Raw genomic sequence first — 12417 nt, 5'->3', positions numbered from 1 at the left:
AACCAAGCTAGGCTATGGGGTTGGCCTCTGCCGCCTCATACCTTTCTGACTTGGGATTTGATTCCATTTCACCTCATCCCAAGATTTCAATCATCCGGCAAACTCAGATAACACCACATCAACATTCTGTGAATTCCATGAGAGCTAATCCTTGAGACATTTGGATTTCATGTCCTGAATGAATACTCATAACTTTCATGCTCTTATTAAAAATAAAAAAGGCTGTTGTTATAATTATTCTTTTCCTGGAGATAGATTTGTAATTACCTTATACTTTACAGGATGAGGATATTAACATTATTCTTTAAAAAAATTAATAAATGTTATTTCCCCTAGGTACTTGGAACTAATGAAAGTCTGAATTTGTAAAGTTATCTGTCACAGTATAAGGATACTCAATGGGGGGTGGGGAGGGAACAATCAGTCAACATTCAAAGTTAAACACTTTAAAAGCTACTGTAAACTCCTGCAAGTAGTGCAAAAAGGGGCAGGGCTTTCTGATAATTTAATACATTAAGAAATTAGTTCTGCATTCCCAGTGGACAGAGGCAAAAATTACAGCTGGAACCTATTCCACTTCCCTGAAATATGTGGCTAATTGCTTGGACTATTGTAATGGATTTTTTTTCATAAAGTAGAAAGTTACTTTAGCATTTAAGGAACTCACTTTGTACACTATAATCTTGAATGAGCAAGAATCCAATGGTAAATTTGGAGCATAATGAGGAGACAGTGAAAGAACAGGTCTGTTGCTGCACTTGAATGATGAATCTGATTCTCCACCTTGTGGAGCAGAGTTCAGACTTCTGTGATTCCACAGATTTTCATATAATAGTAAAGAGAAGTTTGGATGAAGAGCAAAGAATGAAAGAATCAGAGAATTTTATGAGTGGGAGGGGATCTTAGAGAAAATTCAGTCTGATATCCTCATTTTACAGCTGAGGAAACATTCCTAGAAAGAGGACAAGACTTAGACAAGAGAAGATCCAAAATCATACAAGTAGTAATTGACTGGGATTTGAGCTGGACTTTTTTGAATCCAAATCTCATGCTATGCAATGTATTGCATTGCATGAACCCATATGTGGGCTTAAGAAGTATTATGGGTTCACTTGAAGATTAGCCTAGACTCCTAGGTAGGTTAGGATCAAACCTGAAGTATACCAGGGTCCCCGGGAAAAACCTCAGGACCAAATATAGGGTGATTATCCAGGACTGGTTGGACTGATCATATGCTTGTGATTTGTCCTTCAGATTTCAAATAATCGTTGTTCTGAGGAGAACGTTTCTTTGAAAGACATGTAGATTGGTATCATCTAAATGATTACTTAAATAGAATTGGATCTTCTCAGAAAATAAATTTATTAATCAGTCTAGGAGTTTGTAAAAACTAGATAAGAAAATCATTCATCTATCTTGTGGCATTTAAAAAGTTCAAGAGATATAATTTTGGAGTAATTAGTCATTTTATTAATAATAGTAGCATTTTAATAAAAGGCCATGGCACTCTCTAATGCTAAAGACAATCATGATGGTGGGCTTACAGCTTATATAGTATTGAAAGAGGGGTGTTCCTGACGGTGGCAATCAACTCTGGTTAACAGAGAGAATGAGTATTATTACAGTGTGGGGCTGAGAGTGACATCATGTCACTCATGGACAGAGAGACTATCTCTATGCCCAGACCACCCCCAATTTGGGGCAGTCTTGACAAAAGGATCTATTTCCACCAAGCTTGACTGAGTGGAATTCGCCTTAAATTAGAGATTCTTTGTAAAGTTGGATGGGGTCTAACCAAGATTGAGGAGAGTTAATTCAATGTCCTTCATGAAGCTGAACTTTGAAATGAGGACTATAGAAAAAGGGATCCCTCCTGGATCTCCCCAAATCCTGGGTTATTAATAATCATTTCTCTCACTCTTTTATAACATATTCATTTTAGTATACTAACTATTTTAACTTCTTTGTACCTCTTCTGGAGAAAGGTGGAGAGAAATGGATTGGATGATAGTAGAAATAGATGTATTTGAAACTAGTTGAATGAGTAGACACAACAATTTTTCATGATTCAATGTCAAGTCAAAGAAGCACTTATTCTGGAGTCAGATGACCTGAATTCAAATACCACCTCTGCCATGACTTTTGTAATCTTGGCAAGTCATTTAACCTACCTTAAGTCTCAGTGTCCTCATTAGTAAAATTAGGAGATTGAACTAGAGGCCATCTAAGGTCTCTTTTAGCCTTAGACTACTGGGTTTGACATTAGAGAACCTGGGTAGAACCTTGGCTGTTGCTTACTACTTGTATGATTTCAGGCAATTCATTTAGCCTTTCAGGAACTCATTTTCTTCACTTGTAAAATAAAGAAATTGGACTGGATGACTCAAGATCCCTTCTGGCTTTAAAACTAGGGATCCCAAGAAGTTGTCAGGAGAGCTCCAGTGAAGTGTCCCAGGGATCTGTGCTTAGCCCTTTACTATTCAGTATTCTAATTAATAGTTGGCAGTGAGAGGATCAGCATCAGTGGAGTGGATAGGGAGCTGGCCTTAAAGCTGGGAAGACTTGGATTAGATCTTGCCTCTGACACACAATGACTGTGTGATATTTGGCAAGTCATTAGGCCTCTTAGTTATTTGGGCAAAAGAATTTCGCCCCGCAAGAGTTCACTGAGACTACCAAAATCACAGGCCTAGCACTCAATCTCTGTCATTGACACAGATAAAGGCAAACATTACATGCTTATGAAATTTTCAGATGACCCTCAATCTGATGTCAGGATTCCAAAAGATCCACAGGCTAGAACTTTGGAGGAAATCACTCCAGGGAAAATCTACATTATTATAAGTGCAAAATCCAGCATATGGGTTACCCATATCAACCTCAAGTATATGACATAAGAAGCATTTTTAGAGTAACTTGTTGAAAAAGATATGGGGTTTAGTGGACTGACTGCTTAATAGCTGATTTAACAATGTGACCTCACATATGGACATGAGCATGGCTTCCAGGAATAAAGAGGTGATAGTCACCATGTAGTCTGCCCTGATGTGATCATATCTGGAACATCCTGAATGACATCAGTAAGCTAATGAGTCTTCAGAAGAGCATCCTCCAAAAGAGGATGTTGCCAACCAGGATGAACCAGTCCCATATGAGGCTTATCTAAAGGAACTAGGGAAGATGTTAAGACCTTCTGGGTGATAGGACTGCTGTCCTCAAGTTTTCGAAGGGCAGTCATGTTGGAAAAGGGATTTGATTGTTTGGTCCCAGATGATAGAGCAAGAAACCATAGAAGTCAAAAAGCGACCACTTTAGGCTTGATGTGAGGAGGAACTTCCTATTACAGCTCTGCATAAATGGAAGGGGCTGTCTTGAAAGGAAGGAGGGTTCCCTTCACTGGGGGTCTTCAAACAAAGGCTACCATTGATGATCATTAGCTATCATAGTGAGAATTAATTTTTATTCATGGAATGTACTAAATGACCACCGAGGTCCCTTCAAACTCTAAAGTCTACGAATTTTTGATTCTGTGCCTCAGGATCGGATCAGCCACAAGTGGTCTGTGCTGTTGGACTCCTCGGACAACACCCCATCACCACCACCGACTGGGATCAGGCACCGCATCTCCAGAGCTGGGTTAGACCTAGACTGGCCTTGAGTAGGAGGTGAGGTAAGAACATGTTGGCTTTTGTGTACAGATTAATCACATGAGCTATGATTAGCAGGGCATGCATTTCTACTAGTGGTTTCGGATTTAGACTGATTGATCAACACTCACAACCAATGGCACATATTTGACCCACAACTGGTTTGGGGTTAAAGCTAATAGCTAATTGGCTTACGTAGAAATCAACCAAGCATCAACTCTAACCAAATCAATGATGAATCAGGACTATGATAATAGTGATAACTCATTTTGTGCAACAGGTTGCAGTTCACAAAGCACTTTACTCATGATTCCCCTGTAAAGCTAGTATTGTTATATCCATTTTACATATTAAAAAGTGGGAGCTTATGAAGTGAAGAGACTTATCCAAGGTCACAAGGTCGTAAGGACAGCTTCACTCAGTTCTGGTTCCTTATCCATGTCTCTTTCCAGTACACTTTTGAACCAAATAGTTCCATATAGTTCCATAAAGTACTTTATAAAGTATAATAAACAATCTTGTTTTTAGATAGAACTTAACATGAAACACTTCTTCCTTTTGGCAGATAGGACAGAGGACTGTGAATGTGGAATAAGGTAAAAATATGGTCACTGTGTCATTTGACTTTATTTGTAATAATTTAATTATTAATTAATGACAATTTAATTATGGTCACTGTGTCATTTGACTTATTTTTCTTTATGACAAGAAAGGGCAGTGATTAAGGGAAGTTACTGTGGTATAAAAAAGAAAAGGCAACAATAAATTTTTTAAAGACATTGTCTCAAATTTAAAATATTAAAAGGGCCTACTAGATCAGAGATCAGTTACCTTGGACCTAGGTTAGGTCTTGATAAAATGAATCATTTGGTTAAAAGTAGCAGCTGCCAGTAGAGTCTGCCCCTTTTCTTTCATCTCAGTCATGACCTTTTTAATCTTCCCAAGAACCACCCTGCCTTCAAGGGCCACGCTGTATTTGAAATGACATTTGAACCCAGTCTTATATCTAAGCCATTACTTCCTACTGCCTGCCTCTTCTTACCTCCACTCTGCTCCTCCCCTTAGAGAGGGGGGCTCTGCATAGGGATCCATATAGTAGGCAACAAATTTGTTTTTCAGTTCTTCAAACCAGAGAAGCAGAGTCTGCAATGTCCAAGTTGGACTGTAGGAATTCTAAAGTCCTTTCCAGCTCTAAATCTATGATCAATGCATTTCTTGACAATGCATTTCAGTGTCTTGTAATATTTAAGGTCAGAAAATTCTTCCTAAAATTTGGTTTAGCCCTTCCTGCTGCACCTTAAATTGAGAAGCCTCTTTTTTTCTTCAGTCTCTGGAGATAAAGGAAAATGTCAACACCAAAATACACAGTTTTCATTCATAGTTGAAAAGTGATCCATATAACTCTGCCTCCATGGAGTAAGTATGTCCACAAAGGAAGGTTTTGCTTCTTCATTTATCCCCTTGATTTTCACTTGGCACTGAATTTGAAAACACTAAATGGAATACAGTCCCCTAATGATTAGGCTTGGCAAATGTTGCACGTGGTAGATGTTTTGTATTTCTGTAACACAGTCTTTTTAAAAAGTGCATTTTGAGGGTAGCATAATTGATGTCACATCTGGAACTCAATATAGAACTAATAAACACATTTACTTAGTGCAATTTTTAAAGAGCATCAAACTGGAAATTCCCATTGTAACTCTAGTGGGCAGGAGTCTTGGACTTGCATTCCGCTTTGCTCAGGCGAGTTAATTCAATTCTGTTTCATTCTATTAAAAGTTTAAGAATTAATTAGAGGAGGGCAAATCACAGCTTCTGATCTTTTTATTAAATCATTCACAATGATGTTTGTCTGTGAATGAACAATCTAAGCACTGACCATGAAAAACATGGAGAAAATTGTGAATGAGACTGCAGAGAACACTCTCAGCAAAGTTGCATAGATTAAAAATTCAATTTGAGCTAAACTTCGACTCAGATGGCTCCAACACTTGTTATTGACTTGATGTGTGTTACTGGCCTCTGCAAGAGGACTCTCTGCAAGATGTGATGTGCCCCCTGGTGGTATTGTGACTAATCCAATCAAAGACTTATTTGCAGAGTATCAATATAAACACAACAGAGTTGATTGGATAGATGAGAGACATGGCACCTTCTTTCATATCTTTATTTTGTGCCTGCAGTTTGATGACATTATTTTAACAATCTTCATTAATGCAATGGCCTATATACCCTTGTACGATAGAAAGCATTCTTATATTTTCATCCCATTCAGTGACATTAGGTTTCTAGATTCTAAGCAAGAATATGACTGAGGTTCATCCACACTATGGAAAGCACTATGCAGTAGAAGGAGACTTGGAGGTTCAGGCCCCAGCCCTACTTCCTCTGGGGCCTTGGTCAAGTCACTTAACTAACCTCTCTGGGTCTCTTGAATGAAGTGATTTAGCTAAATGACCTTTCAGGTCCCTTTCCACTCTAAATTTGTAATCCTATGAAGTCACTTAATTTTTCTGGGCTGCTATTTGTTCATCTTCAAAATTTGGAGGTTGGATGAAGTGATTTCAAATAACTCTTCTTGTTCTAGATCCTAGGATTTGCTAAAAATCTAGAAAGCATTACCTTCAATAAACTTAAAAATTTTAGTTCTTCCATTCACTTGACAAAGTCTTCTTGTTCCTCATTTCTCAACCCATTTATTTCTTTAGTTGAGTTTTATCTCAAAGCCCAACTTGAAACATTATGCCTAGTGCTAGTCATCTAGGATAGGGAAAGTGGTAATACAATGATGTGGCAATATGGGAGAAGTTATCTGTAGAGAAGACTGACTGCAGATCACACAGAGGCCCTTTCATTCTTGTATAATAGCAACCAATTTTTAATGTAGCAGTGTCATTAATTTTAGAGCTGGAAAGACCTACGTTCTGTGTTTTCAATCAATCAATAAACATTTATTAAGCATCCACTATGCTCCAGGCACTATGCTAAGCACCTTATTTCCTCCTGAGATGTTTGAGATTTCACATGAAGAAGAAAAATGGTCGAAATATTAAATAATATAAGATTGAGAGTTGATAATGGTCACTGGTGAAAGTGCCATGAGGATGGTATAGTAATAAGTTTCTTGTCACTTGGGTTGAACATGGAAAAGATGACCATCAGAGGTTGCCATGTCAGCTCAAAGGCTGGTCCTTCTTGAAATATCAGCTTTTCTGTAATTCATATCACCCCTTCCCCCAAATCCCTTTTTAGCTCTTATTAGCCCTAGCCCCACAGCCACCTTTGCTCTTTTAGCGTCATTAATAAAATTTTCTCTCCATAAACTACTCTTGCTACAGTTAAATATATGTAAGATCTTTCTCCACCTTGAAAAGTTCTGCCTAGTCCACTGTTGTCATCTTAAAACTGTCTCTCCTCTCATTTAATTCACTTGAACAAGCATTTATGAAGTGCCTATTCTGTTTTAACTACTGAGCTTGCAAAGACAAAAATGCCACCGATCTTTCTAAAAGTCTATTAAGAGAAAACAAGTACAAAGACAAGTCTAAGTTAATTTCTCAAGGGAGGGCGCAGGTCTAATAGAAGGAGAGCTCCAGAGGGCACAGTGGAAGTATTGGGTAATGTTCAATAGGAGTGGCATGCACAGTTATGAGGGAATATTCTGAGAAGTCTTTGTATTCTTTTAAAATTAAATAGTAAATGAATCAGATCCTGGTTTACTTTATCCCCTTCCTCATTCATATCCAAACTTTAACAATCTGTATATTCCTACTGTTTCTATACACCTTTTCCTGCCTTTTTCTTCTTGACTCCTTTAATTTCCATTGGAATATGCCAAATCTGTCTTCACAAAAGCATGGGCCAGACCTTTCCTATCCTCTCCAACCTTTCCTCAAGATCTGATCAGGTTCAGAACTCTTTCTTCCTAATTTTTATGTCTTCTTCTCCTTGCTCCCCATGCAATCCACCTTCCTTTGGTTCCCAACACAGAAAGGACAGCTGTGAAATTATATAAGCTGTCATTCCTGACACGGACATTGCTTAGCAATTGAAAGTGACCATTCTAAAGATTACCTAGGAGAGATGGACATTTTTGAAAGATGGCAGACAATATATATTGAAAATAAAATATTGAATTGGTAACAGGCATTTTATAAACTCTCCACTAAAAAAGAACAAGAAATGTGTAAAATGACCCACTAAGTTTTAAGTTTTTTGAGAAACTCACATAACAGAAATCAGCAAATCCTGGTCATGAGAGAAAAGAATAGAAAAGACCAACCACAATGGAGGAGATTGTCTAGACTCATTCATCTAGAGATGAGATTAAGCAAAATGAAGTTGTACATCTTTAATTGGTAGCTCAGGGGTTAAAGCCAATGACTTTATAAACAAGGGTCTGTGAGTTCAAATGCCATTGAGGCTTGAAGGTATGACAATTTTTTGAGAGGTAGCATGGGAAGAGTGCTACATTTGTAGTACTGGATTTGAATTCTGTCTTTACAATCTGTCAACTTTGCCACATAAGTCACTTCACTTGAGACTCATTTTCCCCACCTGTAAAATAGGGTAATAATAATACTTGAATGTGATATAGTTGATAGAACATTGAACTCTGAGAAATTCATTTAACCTCTCTAGGCTTCAGTTCCATCTTTGGTAAAATGAGAATTCCAATTCTAAATTTTACAGTATGGACCTACCTCATTTGATTATTGTGAGGATCAGGTGAGGTAAAGGCTTTGTAACTGCAATGTACTATTTACATGTAAGCTATTATTATTATCTAACTGTGGAGTTCACAATTATCTCCTAAAAGGTGGGGGATGGGGAAATGAAGAAAAATATCTGTGATCTGATACTTTTCATACATTGGCAGTTGTGGATCAAACTGCTATTTTCTAATCATAAAGTCAACATAAACTCTGAAAATGTGTGTTTAAGTGTGACTAATTGGTATTGGATTGCATATTTTCATGTTAAGGTTGTCATTGTTAAAGAGTGACATTGCATGTGATCAAAGTCAATGGCTGCAAGTGCGTCCTTACAATCCATGGAAGAGCCCAATGTTTGCAGATACTTATGATCCTATGACAACATAGTCTGGTGGAAAGCAGCTTGGGCCAGGAGTGAGAACACCTCAGTTCTTGTCTAAACATTTCCACTAATGGGCTGTGTGACCTTGGAACAAGTCACCTTCCCTCTAGGGCTCTCAGTTTTCCATGATAAAAGAAATTCTAGACTTCGAGCTGGAAGGCATACAAAAGTGAAGAGACTTGTTCTTGTCATACCTTCGAATACCTAGTATTGCCAATCAGTCACCAAGCATTTACTAAGCACCTACTATATGCCAGGCTGGTACTATGCTAAGCATTCAGAAGACAAAATTGAAACAAACAGCCCGTTCACTAGACAAATCATATAGAGAACACATACAAAAGGAGGCCAAAGGAATTTTGAGAGGGAGGACACTGATAGCTGAGGAGTTCAGGAAGACTTCATGTAGAAGGTGGAATTTGAGCTGAATTTTGAAGGAAATCAGGGTTTCAAGAAGTTAACGTGAAGAAGTAAATTCCAGGCCTAGAAAGCAAGAGGTGCAAAAGCATGGAGAAGTCTTGTTTGAGGAAAAGCAAATAGGCCATTGTGTCTGGATCAGAGTTTTTGGATGGGCATAACTGGTAATAACTACCCTACCTCAGAAGATTATTATAAGAAAATCTATTTCAATATGGTAAAAGTCCATTATTTCAATTCATGTGGGTATTTGCTCCCTTGATAGGTAGAGATTCCTCCCCACCTAGCCATGTATGTAGGCTAAGCTAGTTCTTGCTATAAAAGGCAAGGGAGCAGTCCCCAAGACTTTATGGCTCACAGGGCCAAGACTCAAACCACAGGGCTCTTGGCAGCTTTCTAATGGCCTAAAACCATGGTATGATGGCTTCCTGGTCATCTAAAAGCAAAAGTCCCACCTCTGTGGAATCAAGGTGCTTCTGATTTGGCAGATATCCCAAGACCACATCAGTCATCATATACTGCCCTCCTGGTTTTCTCTATGGAAATGAAGGGGACCATCTACCCAGGCTGAGTGCTGTATCCTTTCTATGTTTTGGCTTATTTGAATGACCAGTCAGTGTCTCATTTTGTTCCAATATTAGACCTAAACTACTGGGGAACAGGCCTGAGTCAGATTGAGTCCACCATACCTCCACTGATATAAAATAGTATAATGAGCTGCAGTGACCCAAACTTTACTATGTGGTATCTAGCTTTCCATTGTTGAACTTCTCCAAACATAGCCAGGCTGGGTCTTCATGAACTGAGGGTCCACCAGAGGGCCATTCTTGATGTCTTTCCAGACTGGGAAGCCCTCCAGAAGCTTGTGCTCCAGTGGTATAGTTTTCAAAAACCCTAAGTCATCACCACACCATGATGAGGCTTAGGAGGAGTTTGGTAAGGCATTGTAAAGATAGTAGCACATGCTTTAGAAAAACATTGTTGTCTAATGCAAGACATATGATTATGGGGCATATTATTATCATGTAACATTAGAGTCAAGTTAAGAATTTGTGCTCAAAAATTCAATTCGGTAAGCATTTATTAATCACCTATTATAAGTAAGACACTCCTTGCAGTTGGGGATACAAAACCAGAAACAGTGTACTCAGAGTTTATATTTGATTGGCTTGTTCAGTGAGGAGAAAGAAAACATGTATTTGGATAAGGAAATACAAAATACAAAGTATTGGGGGAGAGATCTACCAACCCGGGGGATAAGGAAAGCATGTAGGATAGTTAACTTGAGCAAAGCCTTGAAGGATTCCTAAAAGTGAAAGTGATGTGAAAGAAAGCAGTCTAGGTCTAGGGCAGCTTGTACAAAAGGCGCGGAAATAGGAGAAATGTCCTATTCAGTAGATCAATTTGATTGGAATGTTGTTTTGAGGGGAAATATGTGAAACCAATCTGGAAAGGTAGTTTGGAGCCATTTCAGAGGGGTTTAAAGCCAAATTCTTGGCAGAAGACTTTGTATTTTATCCTAGAGAAATGATAGGAAAGCACTAGGGAGCTACTGAGGCTTCTTTAACAGGAATGCAACATGGCCAGAATGTGACAAAAAACAAGAGTATAAAGTGGTGGTTGGTGCTAGCTATTACCTGAATTTATCTTTTTGTAACAATTCACTCTTTTTTTTTAATCTCTTCATATCTATCACATTGAAAACAATATAATTGCTTTTGTTTTACACTCACTTGTATTACCTTTTTCTATTTAGAGGTTACTCATGATTTCATATGAATTAATTTTTCTTAAAAACCCACAATTCATATAGTTACAATGCAGCCTCCCTAACCATTTGTCAATTGTATATTAAATAACTAAGCATTCCTTGCATGGAATGCTTTAACCACCTTGTCAATATTTCTCACATTATCTGCTGCTTTCAGTCATTATATAGATTGCCTAACAACCTTAACAGGCCAAATGCTTGATTTCAGCCCTTGCCTACAGTATATGTTTATAAAAACATGAGCAAGGCAGCATGACAGGTCAGAATAATGAACTGAAAATTCAGACTCAGAGACTAATCCCTTGTCAGTCACTGCTTTAGTGAGTATGAGATTGTTGTCTGATGTTCTATGACTTTGAGCAAGTGGTTTCCGTCTCAGGACCTGGGTTTCGCCTCCCTTGTACTTGTAATGAAATAATTGTTGAGCCCCTTGTTTCAAGTGGTTAGCTGAGTTTGTTAGAACGTCATGCTAATGAGGCTGAGGGCATGGGATCGATCAGCACCTGGGACAAATAGTTGCACTCTGTTCAGTGTATTTGGGCTGAAACTCAAGCTTGAAAAAATGCGTGTCCTTGATCACAAGGGGAATTAAGCCTGAGAAAGTGGCATAGATCAATAAAAATCCATTGCTACTGCTTAATGGTGGGTCGCCCTGCAATGGGGTGGGTCAGGCCCCACTGGTAGAATGGGGACAGATAGATAGAGGGCTGGGCCTCTCAGTACAAGTTCTCAGGAAGAAAAGAAGATAGACTGGTAACTTAACAATACATTCAATAAAGCCCTTAGGAAGGACATGTTAATTGACACTTAAATTCCTAGAAGCCTCCTTTTAAAGTAACATTTTCTGCTATGTGAAATGAGGGATGTATATCTTCATATAAATAGCCTGGGGCCACTGTGGTAACTGGACTAAAGAGTAAGGAGTACAGGCTTCTACTTCCAGTTTTGCCTCTAATTAGCTGTGTGACCTTGGGCAAGTCAGATCAACCCTTCCTAGCCAGAGTTTTCTCATCGGGGACATGAGAGGGTGACATCAGATTATGTATGAATTTATGATGGTGAAGGATAGGAGTTCTGGGTATATCATCTATTGAATGTCAGGTTCAATGAATGAAACATTTTAGGTCTGAAAAATTTGCCTTTAGTCTTCAGCAACACTTTGGACTCCTAGTATTCAGGAAAATCAAGCTGATCACATTAAATGGCTTTGCTTATATGGTTTATGACCAAGTGCTTTGGTTTGCTTTAGATAACACAGTGGCACTGTTGCTAAGATACAGTTTTGTAAATAAGTTATTTTAAATATATATATATGTTTATATACATATATATGTATACATATACATATATATATATATATATATATATATCTGTGTGGAAAAAATGATGGAAGCAAAAGAAAAATGTATAAGGAAAGCAGTTAGCTGAGAATAATAATAATAAAAAAAAGGAACAGAACAGGTGCTAGGATAAGGCCTCTTGGCA

At 38.1% G+C, this 12417-nt stretch overlaps 1 protein-coding gene across 7 annotated transcripts in view; it reads left to right on the top strand.

Moving 5' to 3' along the window:
• The window catches only part of NPY5R (neuropeptide Y receptor Y5), a 176926-nt gene that overhangs the window by 71264 nt on the left and 93245 nt on the right, over positions 1-12417 (top strand). For 6 of the 7 annotated variants that reach the window (XR_005010641.1, XR_005010640.1, XR_005010643.1 and 3 more), the window contains one exon: positions 3539-3670. The gene's annotated coding sequence lies outside the window, so the exon portion shown is untranslated. The remainder of the gene's footprint in view (positions 1-3538; positions 3671-12417) is intronic. The other variant, XR_005010642.1, reaches the window with a different exon arrangement.

Source organism: Trichosurus vulpecula, chromosome 6 (assembly GCF_011100635.1).
Source record: "Trichosurus vulpecula isolate mTriVul1 chromosome 6, mTriVul1.pri, whole genome shotgun sequence".
Lineage (NCBI taxonomy): Eukaryota > Metazoa > Chordata > Mammalia > Diprotodontia > Phalangeridae > Trichosurus > Trichosurus vulpecula.
Note: the sequence above shows the minus strand (reverse complement) of the source record. Positions and strands in the feature narration are given on the sequence as shown.